The 12,873-nt window shown below is 34.1% G+C and overlaps 1 long non-coding RNA gene across 1 annotated transcript in view; it reads left to right on the forward strand.

Annotated features, from left to right (window-relative positions):
* The window catches only part of LOC110265962, a 9,338-nt gene continuing 1,423 nt past the window's right edge, over positions 4,959 to 12,873 (forward strand). The window contains exons 1-2 of the long non-coding RNA XR_002352673.1: positions 4,959 to 5,561; positions 7,869 to 7,874. This is a non-coding gene — a long non-coding RNA (uncharacterized LOC110265962). The remainder of the gene's footprint in view (positions 5,562 to 7,868; positions 7,875 to 12,873) is intronic.

The raw sequence follows: 12,873 nt of genomic DNA on the forward strand, positions 1-12,873 counted from the left end.
ATAATTAAAATTACTTAAAAATATTAATGAATTTTAAACTCAAAGTATCATAAAATTTAATTTAATTATTTTTAGAAAAATAATATTTTTTTTAAATAAAATAATAAATCATGAATAACTCATTATTTAATTTTCAAAAACTTAAATTGTTATACAAATACCAGTCACCATTATGCTGGTATGAGGGAACTGATAGGACCCGACCTAGTTCAAGAAACAATGCTACAAATAAAGAGGATTCGGGATAAGAACGGCGCCAAACCGACAGAAGAGATATGCCAACAGGAGGAGGAAACCCTTAGAGCTCAACGAAGGAGACCACGTTTTCTTAAAGGTTATGCCAACCACTGGGGTAGGCTGTAGTCTTAAAACCAAAAAGCTAAACCATAGGTATATAGGCCCTTTCCAAATGCTTAAGACAGTTGGACCTATATCCTACTAGCTAGCCCTCCTTCCGTATCTATCAAACCTATATAACATATTTCATGTTTCCTAACTTAAGAAGAACAATCCCAACGAGAGTCATATCCTAGAGCTTGAGAAAGCACAATAACGTAATGACTTGACATTCCAAGTACCACTAATAAGAATAGTCAATCAGAGTACCTGTAAAGAGATAATTTTTGGTAGACTAATTTTTTTGGCTATTTTGTGACTTATTCCATAAAATTCAGGATCACGGCTCTTCATGAAATAGTGAGGCAGGCCTAAACCCCAAGAAAAATGAAAATAATAAAAATATGGTAATAAATGAGTCAAATTTGACTTTATAAGGTAACTAATCCCTCTATTCAAATTTGACTTAGCAAAGACATGTTCACACTTATTATTGGTCTATTTTTTCTCACTAAAGACTTTTTGAGCTTGGATTTATTTTTAGTGATGATTTTGCATGCGCTGAAAAAAAAAAGTCAGCGCCTTAAAGGATGGGGAATCAATGATAAAAGTAATTATCACTTTGGTAATTGTATTTCAAGATTAATCTTAGCCACTCATTCTTCATTTATTCCTTTAAGAATAAATCTCAGACGTTCATTATTTTACTACGAGGTAAAAGTTAATCCGAAGCTAACCTCGGCCTAGTATTCTGCAAACACCTCCTAAAAATTTCGAATTCTCTTATTTGCTTCCCAAGTAACACAGCTCACTCTCCCCATAGAGCGACCAATTTCTCTCTCTCATTTAGGCTCTCTGCAGTGTTTTTAATCCTGAGTAAATAACTGTGGTTAACTGCAGAAAAACTCGACATGCAAGCGCTGACAAAGCTTCCTAGTTTTCACGCCTCTTCTTCATTAATCTGCATCCCTTGACCATATTTTAGCACCCTTTTATCACATTTAATTCATATTTGATTCAGCCCTTTATTTAAGCAAACACTTAAGGAACAATTTGACAAATGTTAGTGCATTTTGAGAGAGAAAATATCTTAGTTTTGTGAGAGAGAAAGAGAGAATTATGCACCTGCTCTTCACATTTTCAGCAAGCATTCAAGGTGTTCTTCCATAGTTCTTGGCTTTTTCTTCAAGGATTCAAGCCTTCCAAGCCCAACTCCTTATTCTTTCTTGATTTTTCTTGAACTTCCATACAAATTCCAACAAAGGTAACCCTTGTTCTTCACACTTTTTCCTTTCGGTTTTAAGCCTGAAATTAAGGGGATATATTGCTCTCTTCCATATCTAGAAAACCACTCTTGAAGGTCCTATGGAGCACGCCTAAGAAGCACAAAAAATTCAAGCTCAAAGTGGTTGAAGTTCATCACTTTTCCAACACCATTTTTGCCTAAGAGAGCTTCAAAATCATCTATTATCTTCTTGCATTTGTTTGAGTGATTTCTGATGTTTAAAGTGTTTAAGGGCCGATATAAACAAGAGACAAGAATTAGGATTAGTTAGATTATCTTTGTGCTTGATTTTATGTTCATATGAGCCCTATTATGGTGATTTTGTTTCTAACATATAATTCTAGAAATTGTATGATGCACCACTATTTTTGGCTTGATATATATGTGAAATATGAAGTTTTAATGCCTATGATTCTTGTATAAAAAGGCCAAAAAGTTGCAGCTTGGAGTTTAAAGTTTCAAGCCTTAAAATTATTAAAAATGGAGAAAATGAAGAGTTGAGCCTCTGAAAAATCTAGCCATAAAAAGTATAAAAAGTGTGAAATAAAAAGGTTAAAAAGAGTCTAGAAATTAGGTTTTAATCCTATGTAATTGGTATGATGTAGCACAAAGGCTATTTTGGTCATTAGAGATAAAAAGAAGGCTAAAAATATAATTAAATCAAGTTAGGCTTAAAATTATGATCTTAGTAGTCTTAGGAATAAAATTGTAACTATATAAAAGAGTTAGGTCAAAATTATAATTAAAATAAAGCTTCGGACCAAAATAAAAGCTTTAGTAAAAGTTGGGGGTAAAGTGAAAGTGTGGTAATTAAATAAGAAAATTACTCTAAAGGTAAAATAGTCTTTTGTGTCATTAGGGGTAAAATGGCATTAGTTAAAAATGTTAGGGGTAAATGGGTAAGAGAGGAGTCATAGGATTAACTTGGTAATCTTGGCACTAAATAGGATTAAAAGGTAGTACTTAAGACACCTAAGGGTATAATAGTAATTCTGGAATAAAATAAAATATTAAAATGATTATTTAACCTAACAAAGGATAAAGAGATCTTTTTGGTAGAATATGTGGACATAATGGTAAATAAGTAGTCGTAGGGGTAAAAGTGTCACTATAAACCTAAAGAGAAAAGTTAAAGAGAAAGTTAGTGTAAAAAGAAAATGAAAATTCTGTAAAATATTAAGGATAAATTGGTTACTAGGAATAATAATAATAACTTGAAAACTGTAGAAAAAGAGAACAAGGACATAAAAGACATTAAGTAAAAAACTAAGAAAAAAAGGTCCCTTAATAAAAGAAAGGACACCATGGTAATTATATTGAAATATTAAGGGAAAAAGGGTCCCACGATGAGACTGAAATAAGGTATTATAAGAAGAAAATGTTATAAACTTTAAGATTTTAGAATGTACACCCTTTCAGACTATATGTTTGGCAAGGATAGTGGTTGCGTCTCCCTTGCTCACGACTTAATTGAGATTGATGGTGGGGGCACCCATCAGAATACACATTATTTTTCCAATTGTTAGTATACTATGGTGTCAAGCTCTGCGACAATCGTCCATTGCCAGAATGTATGTGGCTTTGTTCATTAGGCATGTCTGCAGAACATACGCAATTGGGAAGACCATATTCGGGCTTAGTCTTGGGTAATTTGCCAATGTAACTGAACAAATTCTTAGACTTAGGTTATAGAACTCCTTAGTTTTCTACTTAGTACTCTGCTGTGAACCTTAGATTCTTACCCCTTACTTTTCCTGTTCCCCAGGTGGGGACCGGCATGATCTTTTTTGAGTTACCAATATTTGGACAGCATGGGATGCAAGCAGCAGCAACATTACTGGTATGCCAAAGCGACTCTACTTACTTCAGCACAATATTCCGTATTCCTTTAGCTATCATCGATCTATGGCTAGTAGTAGTAGTAGTCTTTGCTCTCGTTTTGTATAGACTTTTTAGAGGGATAGTATCTTTGTTAAATATTTATATAAGTTAGACGGATCTCAAAGTAGGGTGGCTCTTGTAGAGCCGAAGACTATTAATGTAAGTAATAGAGTCTGTAAACACCTATATAAATAAGTAGTTTATGTGAGGGTGTATTAAACTGAGTCTACGGATAAATATATGATATTACTATGCTTGTGTATATTTATATATTACATGTTTTGAATGCTTAACTTATGTCTTATCTGGATAACATCGATCTCAGTAAGTGATACAGGCTCATATTTATACGTTTAATATATCTAGTCTAGAGTCCATAAGGTAAGCTGTATAAAAGCGCTTAGAGATTAGCATTGGTCATGACATGCTAAAAATCGGGTCATTATAGTACCAAACAGTTAAGAGGAAAGACAGTACCCCTAGTAAAAATAGCTTGGAGTCGAGATAGAATAAAAGAACACACATGAAAACTAGAGGCTACCATGAGGACAGATTTTCCATATCTATTCCCAGATAACTAGAATTTTAAGGGCAAAATTTTTTTAAGGAGAATACAATGTAAGAATCCAATTTTACAAAAAAGATAAAATAAATAAATAAATAACAAATAAATATTGATAATCGGTAATAGTAAAATATTAGTGATAATAAATGACTAGTAGTGATAAATACAAAGGTAATAATAAATGCAACAACAGTAATAAATGCTAGTAATTAATGATTGTGATTACTAGGATAGAATTTAATCGATAATATATTTTTATGAGTATTTCTTGACCCATTTTACTACACCAATTTGAAGCAAAGATACGATGTGAAACTGACATTACTAAAACCGACATTGTTTTTATCATATACGGTAAAAATAAGCTACTAAGAAATTACCACTTTGATAATTATCCATTAAGAAGTAATCTTGATCACTAATTTTTATGACTATATTCACTCCTCTCCCTAGAAGCATTTCTCACCACATATTAATTATGAGTGACATTATCCAAGCCTAATCACTCATGACTCATATTTTTCACCAACTCTTTTTTTTTGGGTAAAAAATCTCCCCCGTTTTTTACTCACATGACTAAATTTTATCCTTAGTGACCAAGCAGGGTAAATATTAGATAAGTATATGATTAGGATGTACTAAAAGCCATTAAATCCAACCTTATTCCCCCCCCACTCCCTCTTTAACAGCATGATTCCTTCTCCCTCTCACTATAAATAATGGAAAAATATGAGGAGTCAATATAATTGAAAATATATACAATGGGCATATTTTTGTAATTAAAATTAAATGATAATTAAATTAATTAATTATTATTTATTTTCAATTTCAAATCAAATCCAAATAAGGATTCCAACCGTGAACAATGCAAAGCTGAAAATTGCCAACCCTTTCTCCTATTTGCACGGATTTACTTCCCGGATATTCTCATCTTCTCTCAACGGTGCCGCCCCGTAACTCGCAACAGCCACCATCGCACATAGCCTCGGGAGACACTTCCGTGTGCACCGCAAAGGACCGAGCAACACCGTCGCGCAGCATAACTACCTTCCTCTCCCCCGGGTGAACCAAATTGCTTCTCCCCTAGTCTCATCCTCTCTTACCGTTCTGCGCTGCCACCCACAGCAAACCCCGTCGCCCATAGCTTCGGGAGATTCTGCCGTGTGCACCGCGAATGCCCGAGCATCACCGTCGTGCAGGTTGCGTTCTTCACGCAGTTCTAAACCTGCCAGTCGGAAAAGCCCCTCCCCCCAGCCGGCGACGTTTTACTCTCCGACATCTTCTTCGTTCCCCTCTTGGACTACAAAAAGTCAGTATAAAATTATTATTCTACTCTATATAGTATGTTTGTGTGACACCTAGGGTTTAGATGTTCCTTGATTTTGGAAAGCGAGCACCAGGGAAACTGAGCTCCGCACTGCAAGAAGGGGTTTTGCATCAGGAATTTTTGGCTCTTCTGCTAAGCCTAGATCAATCAAGGCTCAAGCTTCTTCTGTTTTTTCTTTTATTGCTGATTCATGCCTTTGATTTGTTTGGTTTATTAGATATATTCTCAATGATATGTGAACTATGAAGTGGTTGATTTTGATTTGCATATACACATGTATGTTGGTTATATGTGATTTTCATTTTCATAGCTAGATTGCTTACTTGATATCTGGTTTTGGTGTTGAATTGCAGCAAAATTTTTCTATTTAAACCCGTCTTGTCTATGTGAATGTATACTCATTTAGGAATGTTTGAGAGATTTCCTTACTAGGACTCATTTCGTTAATTTGCTTCTTGATTAATTCTAGCAGAATGTTAGATCAATGATTTTGGTCAATCGAAATTCATGGCTTGGTGGACATGATTGTGAACATTATCCATAATGCTACATCACATGGTGGGAGAAATTCATTGCTTGGTGGACTTGATTTGGATGACAATAAGCTTGATTACTACTATGATCTCATTGCTTCACCTGGTGTTTTGAATTTTGTTTACTTCAATTTCTTTGCTAGCCATTTCTTGGGTAAAAACCCTAACAATGACACAAAAAAAGGTGCAGCCAAAGAATTCAATATCAAACCAGCAGAATGGAGAGCCACCTCAAGAGAAGGTATTTGACATAACAATTGATCCAAGATGAAAGAGGGAACATGATCATGCTAATTTGTTACATTTTATTTTTTTGTTGTTTAGTTTAAGTGTGATTGTAACAATCTTTTTGTCTTAAACACTGTATTGTGCTAATTAGGTGTGATTGTAACAATCTTTTTTATCTTGAACACTGTATTGTGCTAATTAGGTGTGGGATATTGCAGATCATTATTTAAATTTAGATATCAAGTTTGATGAACTAGCCTTCACTAGTGATTGTAGTTGGTTACTTTAATTTCTCACACAATTTTAAACTGTTCATTTATTAATTTTCATATTATATGAATTTGTATGTTTAAATCAAGGTAAAAACTGAAAAAAAATTTTGTGCCATCAGAATTTTTATGCACATGCCTCAGTTTTGTTTTCTGGTTTCATATCTTCTCTAGTGATATAATTCCCACTATCTTTCTTTTCTACCTTTTCTTTCTTTCCTCTAAAATAATAAAACATTAAGATTTTTCTATGCATAAAAAAAATTAAAACTCATGTAATATGCTGAATTTCATCAGCATGAGCATTAGTGCAGACTGCAGAGATTATTCTAAATTAAAGAAAAAAGATTATTAAGTTTCTGAAAAATTATGTTCAATTTTGATACGTAAGTGTGTGCCTCATGCCAAAGTATGTTCATTTTACTAAGACGGATTTAGAGCTCAATAACAAGTTGTATAAGGATTGAGATACATCATGTACTATACTTTCTAAGACAGATGTTCATTTTACTATAATAACGGATGGTTCTATCTATTCTAAAGTGGATGGTTATTTTGGGTATACTATTTGTAGTACAATTTATTATCCTGTTGTGTTAACGTAAACAAAAAAAATAAAAAAAAACTGACATAAGCTGGATGTTCATTTTATTAGGTAGGCTGGTGGTTATTTTCATTCTAATTTGGATATTTAATTGATTTGGATTGAATTTAACATAATTTTTCCTGATTAGAAGACTCTGTTAAAAATATTATGAGCATGGAGTCTATTATAATTTGAAATTTTACTAACACGTTTAATTCTATTTAAGTTAGTCATTTTCTTAAAATTTAAACTAATAAATTATAAAATATGTCACTATTAGATTAAGTGTCCAATAAATGAAAAAATTAATCTGTGAGTCTAATGGCAAGAATTCTTAGTGTAATTGATTAATACAATAAGAATTCTTGTTGTTTATATTGCTCTTATCCATTAAATTTTCTTTTTCGCATCAATGATTGAGTTAAATTATGTACTATACTTTAAGCCATTTAAACTAAGGTGGATGTTCATTTTAGTATGATTGTGGATGGTTCTTTTCTTTCTAAAGTGGATGATTACTTTGGGTATACCATTTGTAGTATAATTTATTATTACTTTGGGTATAAAATATCCAATCACCAATCTAAATAATTTAAGAAAACAATCAGTAATTTGTGCACAACTAAATATGTGCTCAAGTGTTCAACAAACTCACAATCCATAGAGTATATGATGCAAAAAAATCAATTACTTAGAAAAAAAACATGCAAAAAAATCAATTACTTAGAAAAAAAATAGGAATCACTAGAATGAAAACCAACCATCCGGATAAAGTGAGCCTGTGAAGTTCCTCCTTGTGTCTTCACCCCTGAAAGGCTGAAACTCAAGAATACATCGTAGGACCATCCACAGCCATAGGATGAAGTCTCTCCATACAGCATCATGGCCACAAATTATAACCAAAAGTGATGTTTATTGCAAAAGAAAAAAGAGATGATAAATTATCCATCAACAACCGAAAAGTAAGAGTAGAAACAAGCAAAGAAAAGGCTATGAATTGATTAAATGAACAGACTTCAACAATGTTAATTATCATCAGATGTTGAAACTCTCAAGTTACTATTGACTTTGTTGAGGAACCAAAGTTGTAGATAGAGACTTAAAACTTGTGATGGTGTAAATTGACTAACTCTAAATGATTCCTAAGATTAACTTACCCCTAAAAAGTAGACAAATATTGGTTCATTAACTAACATAAATCTGTAATATTTCCATGTTCCTAGATGGCTAGACCCAATCTTCAACAAAACTTGTGCTTTGAAGGACTTGTTTCGTAAGCTTTTGACCATTCAGCTTCAATATTAGTTTCTGTTACAAATGGCCATTCTTCTTCAGCTTTCAACCTTGGCAGTTTATTCCTCAAACCATCCCATTTACTTCTCAGCACTTTTCCATTCTCAAACACTTCTCTGTTTCTCTTAGCAACTTTGTCCCTCCTCTTTGTAAATCCTGCAATCTCATCTTTTATTGCTTTGATTTGATCTTCAAGCTCTCTCTTCTTTTGATCCAAAGTGGCCAACTTAGTGCACAAAGCCTTCTCATCCGTCACTATTTCTTTGAATTCTGTTACATTGGCTTTGAGGCCCTCGTTACATGTTTTCTTCCTTCTCGGCAGTCCCAACCATATTCACTACAATCGCTTTCAAGAAATTGAATGCACATGTTAGAAAAATGTTTTTGTCATTGACTACATGCATGAGTAATTATCTCAGGACAAAAGTACAAGGACATGATTGAATTCTCCATATTAACACTTACCCATCCATCAACGTTAGTAACTCTACCTATTTCAATATGTGAAAATCATGAATTTCAAGATCCTTCCATTGCACACTAGGAAACCAACCATCTTATACCCTGCTAAAGTAACTATCTAATAAACAGTTTCAAATAAAGGCATTACTCAGCTTGTTTACGTCACATTGCATGCGAAGGTCCACACTGCGAGGAAAAAATATTATGATATTTAAAACTGATTACGAAACTTATATGACTCTTCCCACACTAACCTTAAATCAATTGCAACCATCTAAACCAACAAATTATTCTACATGTTCAAGCATACTAAAATTGCAAATACTCAGGTTTCTGCCATGAACATTCAATCATCTCAGCAAAATCAACTAAATATATAACAAGAAGCTAAAAATACAAGAATTATTAAAACAAGAAATTAACCCACTAACTGTATATTTTTCATGACGCTTGGAGTTAGGTTGCCGTAACCCCTATTGGACCGTGACCCTTCCAATGGTTACGGCGACAATTAGCTGGCGCAGAAAACTGGACCCAGGCTATAGGAAGACGCTAAGATGACGCGCGTGAGGAGGTTTGGTGCTTCAGTTCGCATCGGCAACGATGACGTTATGCCAGCCATGCGACACCGCAAAACGCGGATGTTCAGCCGCGTGAGGAGCGACAGAGTTCCTTCCCGCGAGGGCTTCGGCGCGACAATGCTAGGTGCGACAGTTCTGGTAGGATGACACGAAGGCTCCACGTCGTGCGGGAACGGGGCGGAGGGATGCAGGTTGCGGTGGAGGTATGGAGTGGGTTTTGCGGAAGTAACAGTGGAGGTTTTGGGGGGGTAAGGGAAATGGTGGGTGTAGAAGGGTTACTTTGAAAAACTTTGAATTAGGAGTAGAAACCATAAAACTGAACAAACCATCTAAAATTAGGGTTAATGAGGATTAATTTGCAATTTGCATTATTAATTTATAATGAGCCAAAAAACAGCACATTATACATATTGTATATATACTTCGTTGTCTCCCTAGCGAGTGAGATTAAGAAAAATCATTAGAGAGAAAGAGAGTGTCCGAGACTTAGAGAAAAAATCTGTCCTACCTTCATATAATTATTTCTTTCAAAATCAAGACCACTTTACCATTTCTCAAGCAAACAAGAGCTAGGATCTCTTCACCCATTCTCTTCTTGAATCACCTTCAAGAATTTCCTAGGTGAGTAAGGAGTGCACTCTCCTCTTTTCTATCCATACATTCGGCAATCATGCTCTCTTGTGGAGAGTTAATGATATTCATTTCATGTGTAGAAAACTAACAATAGGAGCTTCCGCAAGAGAAAAGAGAACATCAAAATCCAAAGCAAAAAGGATGAGAAATTCTCCTTCCTTTCTTCACCATACATTTGGCCGTAGGACTTCCTAAGAGCAAAAAATTACACTCTCATTATTTAACCTGTCTCACTCATAAATCGTCTTCTAGGACCACACAATATCCAAGCTCAAGAAGGTAAGAACTCACCTCCTCATGCCCTCATGGTTCTGCCATGAAGCTTCCATTCTAACCAAGGTATATATTGCTTTTCTTATAAGTACTTGAAACTTAGAGAAAATAAGAAAGTGACTTGACGAAATTGACTAGTAAGGTAAGGGTTAAAACTAGCTAGAAAATTTGTTATATGCATAGAGTGCTTCTTCAATACTTGATTAAATAGTAACACCTGACGATTAACATTGGTCATAATGTATCGAAAGTTGAGTCATTACACATCCTCCACTACTGACAGACTTATTTAGTTAACATTTAGTGAAAATGATCAATATGTTTTAATTTACGTTTGAATTCTTTTTGTCATCTCACTTTAGTTTACAGACTTATTTACAAATCTATACATACAACATTTTTTCAAACTAGTATTCTTCATGAAAAGGCATGAAGATTACATATGTATTCAAGAACCACTACTAGTAATTTATACCCAGGTTTGGCATGATTCCTGATCGAGTTCAAGACTTCTAGTGGGTCTTATTTAAGGTAATTACGTGTTCTTTATTTAAAATTTCATAATATATTACATCATTTAAAACATTTTTATATAGTAATTTTCATGCTTCTCACTATTTTTGTTTGTTGTAGCAACATTTCAAGTTCAACTATCGTGAAGAGTAGAGGTTGTACAACGTATGGCGGCTGAGGGCAGCAAAGCATCTTCGCAAGATTTTTGCCAACATCCACAACATGGGCTACAGATTGGATATCTGCGATGATATCCTCGCACAAGTCTGGGAGTATTGGCTACAGAGGATTGTTGGGACACAATGGCCAATGCACAAGTTAGTCAGGCATCCAATACAAGAGGGTTGTTGCACACAGTCGACTCTCCTCCACTTATGCGGCAACAACAAAAAAATTAATTGTCTTAAGTGGCATATTCTTTGCCTTCATCCTTATTTGGATTTTTATTTTTTAGACAACAAACAACTTCAGGTGTCTTATGTTGGGAAGGAAGCGAGTTTTCTCGCCCGCCTTCTCAGAACGAGCTCTTCGAAAGGGTCGACAACAAAAAAGAAAACAACATCAAGTGGGTTGATAGATGCAAAATCTTTGACATTCTCTCATGCACTAAAGGCCAATGTCTCCACCAAATTCTAACTCAAGACCACCCCATTATAAAAGCCTTTGTTCATTCTGTCCACTTTCTTCAAACTAACGCTAGCAAAACCTTTGACATTGTCCCATGCACTAAAGCTAAAATGATGGAAATAAAACTCAATATGAAAATAATTTTAGGTTATTTTTGTGAGCGGTATAAAATTTTAGATACCATTTTAATAGTTTACACATAAAAGTTATTAGGCTTTCATTTTCTAGTTAATGTAGGATTTTACACGCTCCTCACACTCAAAATTAGATAAGGACTGAGTATAAAATTTGTGAACAACTTATGTACTATGAAGCTGATCGAATAACAATATTAAAGATCAGGGTAAAGTATACTTTTTGTTCCTAACATTTGCGGTTTTTTTTCAAAAATATCCCTAATGTTTAATTTCATTCAATTTTATTCCTAACATTTTTTATTAATCCAATTCCGTCCTTAATATTTTTTATTTGTGTCAAAACTACCATTGAAAGTTTTCAATTTTATTCCTAACGTTTTACATGAAATTAACGTTCAGAGATAATTTTGACTTAAATTAAAAATGTTAAGAACAAAATTAAATGTGACTAAATATTAGAAGTATTTTTAAAAAAATTGCAAACATTATGAATAAAAAACATACGTTACCCTAAAGATTAGGTACACTTAATTTATCTTAATTTATCTGAAAAGCTAACTTTCGAGGTAAAAATTGCCTCGTATGTATAACTATTTTCCAACTAGTTAAACCGTCTTCTTGTACAAAAATTGTAGAAGATACTTGTTTTGTAATTCCGAAAAAGTTATTCTCCACATACAAGCATTTTCCCATACAAATCATACAAGTCATTTATATTCACGTGTTTTCATGTTTTTTTCTGTGTCTCTTCTTATTCTTTTTTCTTCGTGCCTCTTCTTCTTTTTCGTAATACTTCTCAAGTTATCATCGTCATCAACACCACTGATGAGCGGATAATTTATACGCTTTTTGGCATTGTTTTTAGTATGTTTTTAGTAGAATCTAGTTACTTTTAGGGATGTTTTCATTAGTTTTTATGTTAAATTCACATTTCTAGACTTTACTATGAGTTTGTGTGTTTTTCTGTGATTTCAGATATTTTCTGGCTGAAATTGAGGGACTTGAGCAAAAATCAGATTCAGAGGTTGAAGAAGGACTACTGATGCTGTTGGATTCTGACCTCCCTGCACTCAAAATGGATTTTCTGGAGCTACAGATCTCAAAATGGCGCGCTTCTAATTGCATTGGAAAGTAGACATCCAGGGCTTTTCAGAAATGTATAATAGTCCATACTTTGCCCAAGTTTAGACGACACAAACTGGCGTTCAACGCCAGCTCTCTGTCCAATTCTGGCGTCCAGCGCCAGAAACAAGTTGCAAAGTGGAGTTCAACGCCCAAACTGGCACAAAAGCTGGCGTTCAACTCCAAGAATGACCTCTCCACGTGTAGACTTCAAGCTCAGCC

Source organism: Arachis ipaensis, chromosome B08 (genome assembly GCF_000816755.2).
Source record: "Arachis ipaensis cultivar K30076 chromosome B08, Araip1.1, whole genome shotgun sequence".
NCBI classification, from domain to species: Eukaryota; Viridiplantae; Streptophyta; class Magnoliopsida; order Fabales; family Fabaceae; genus Arachis; species Arachis ipaensis.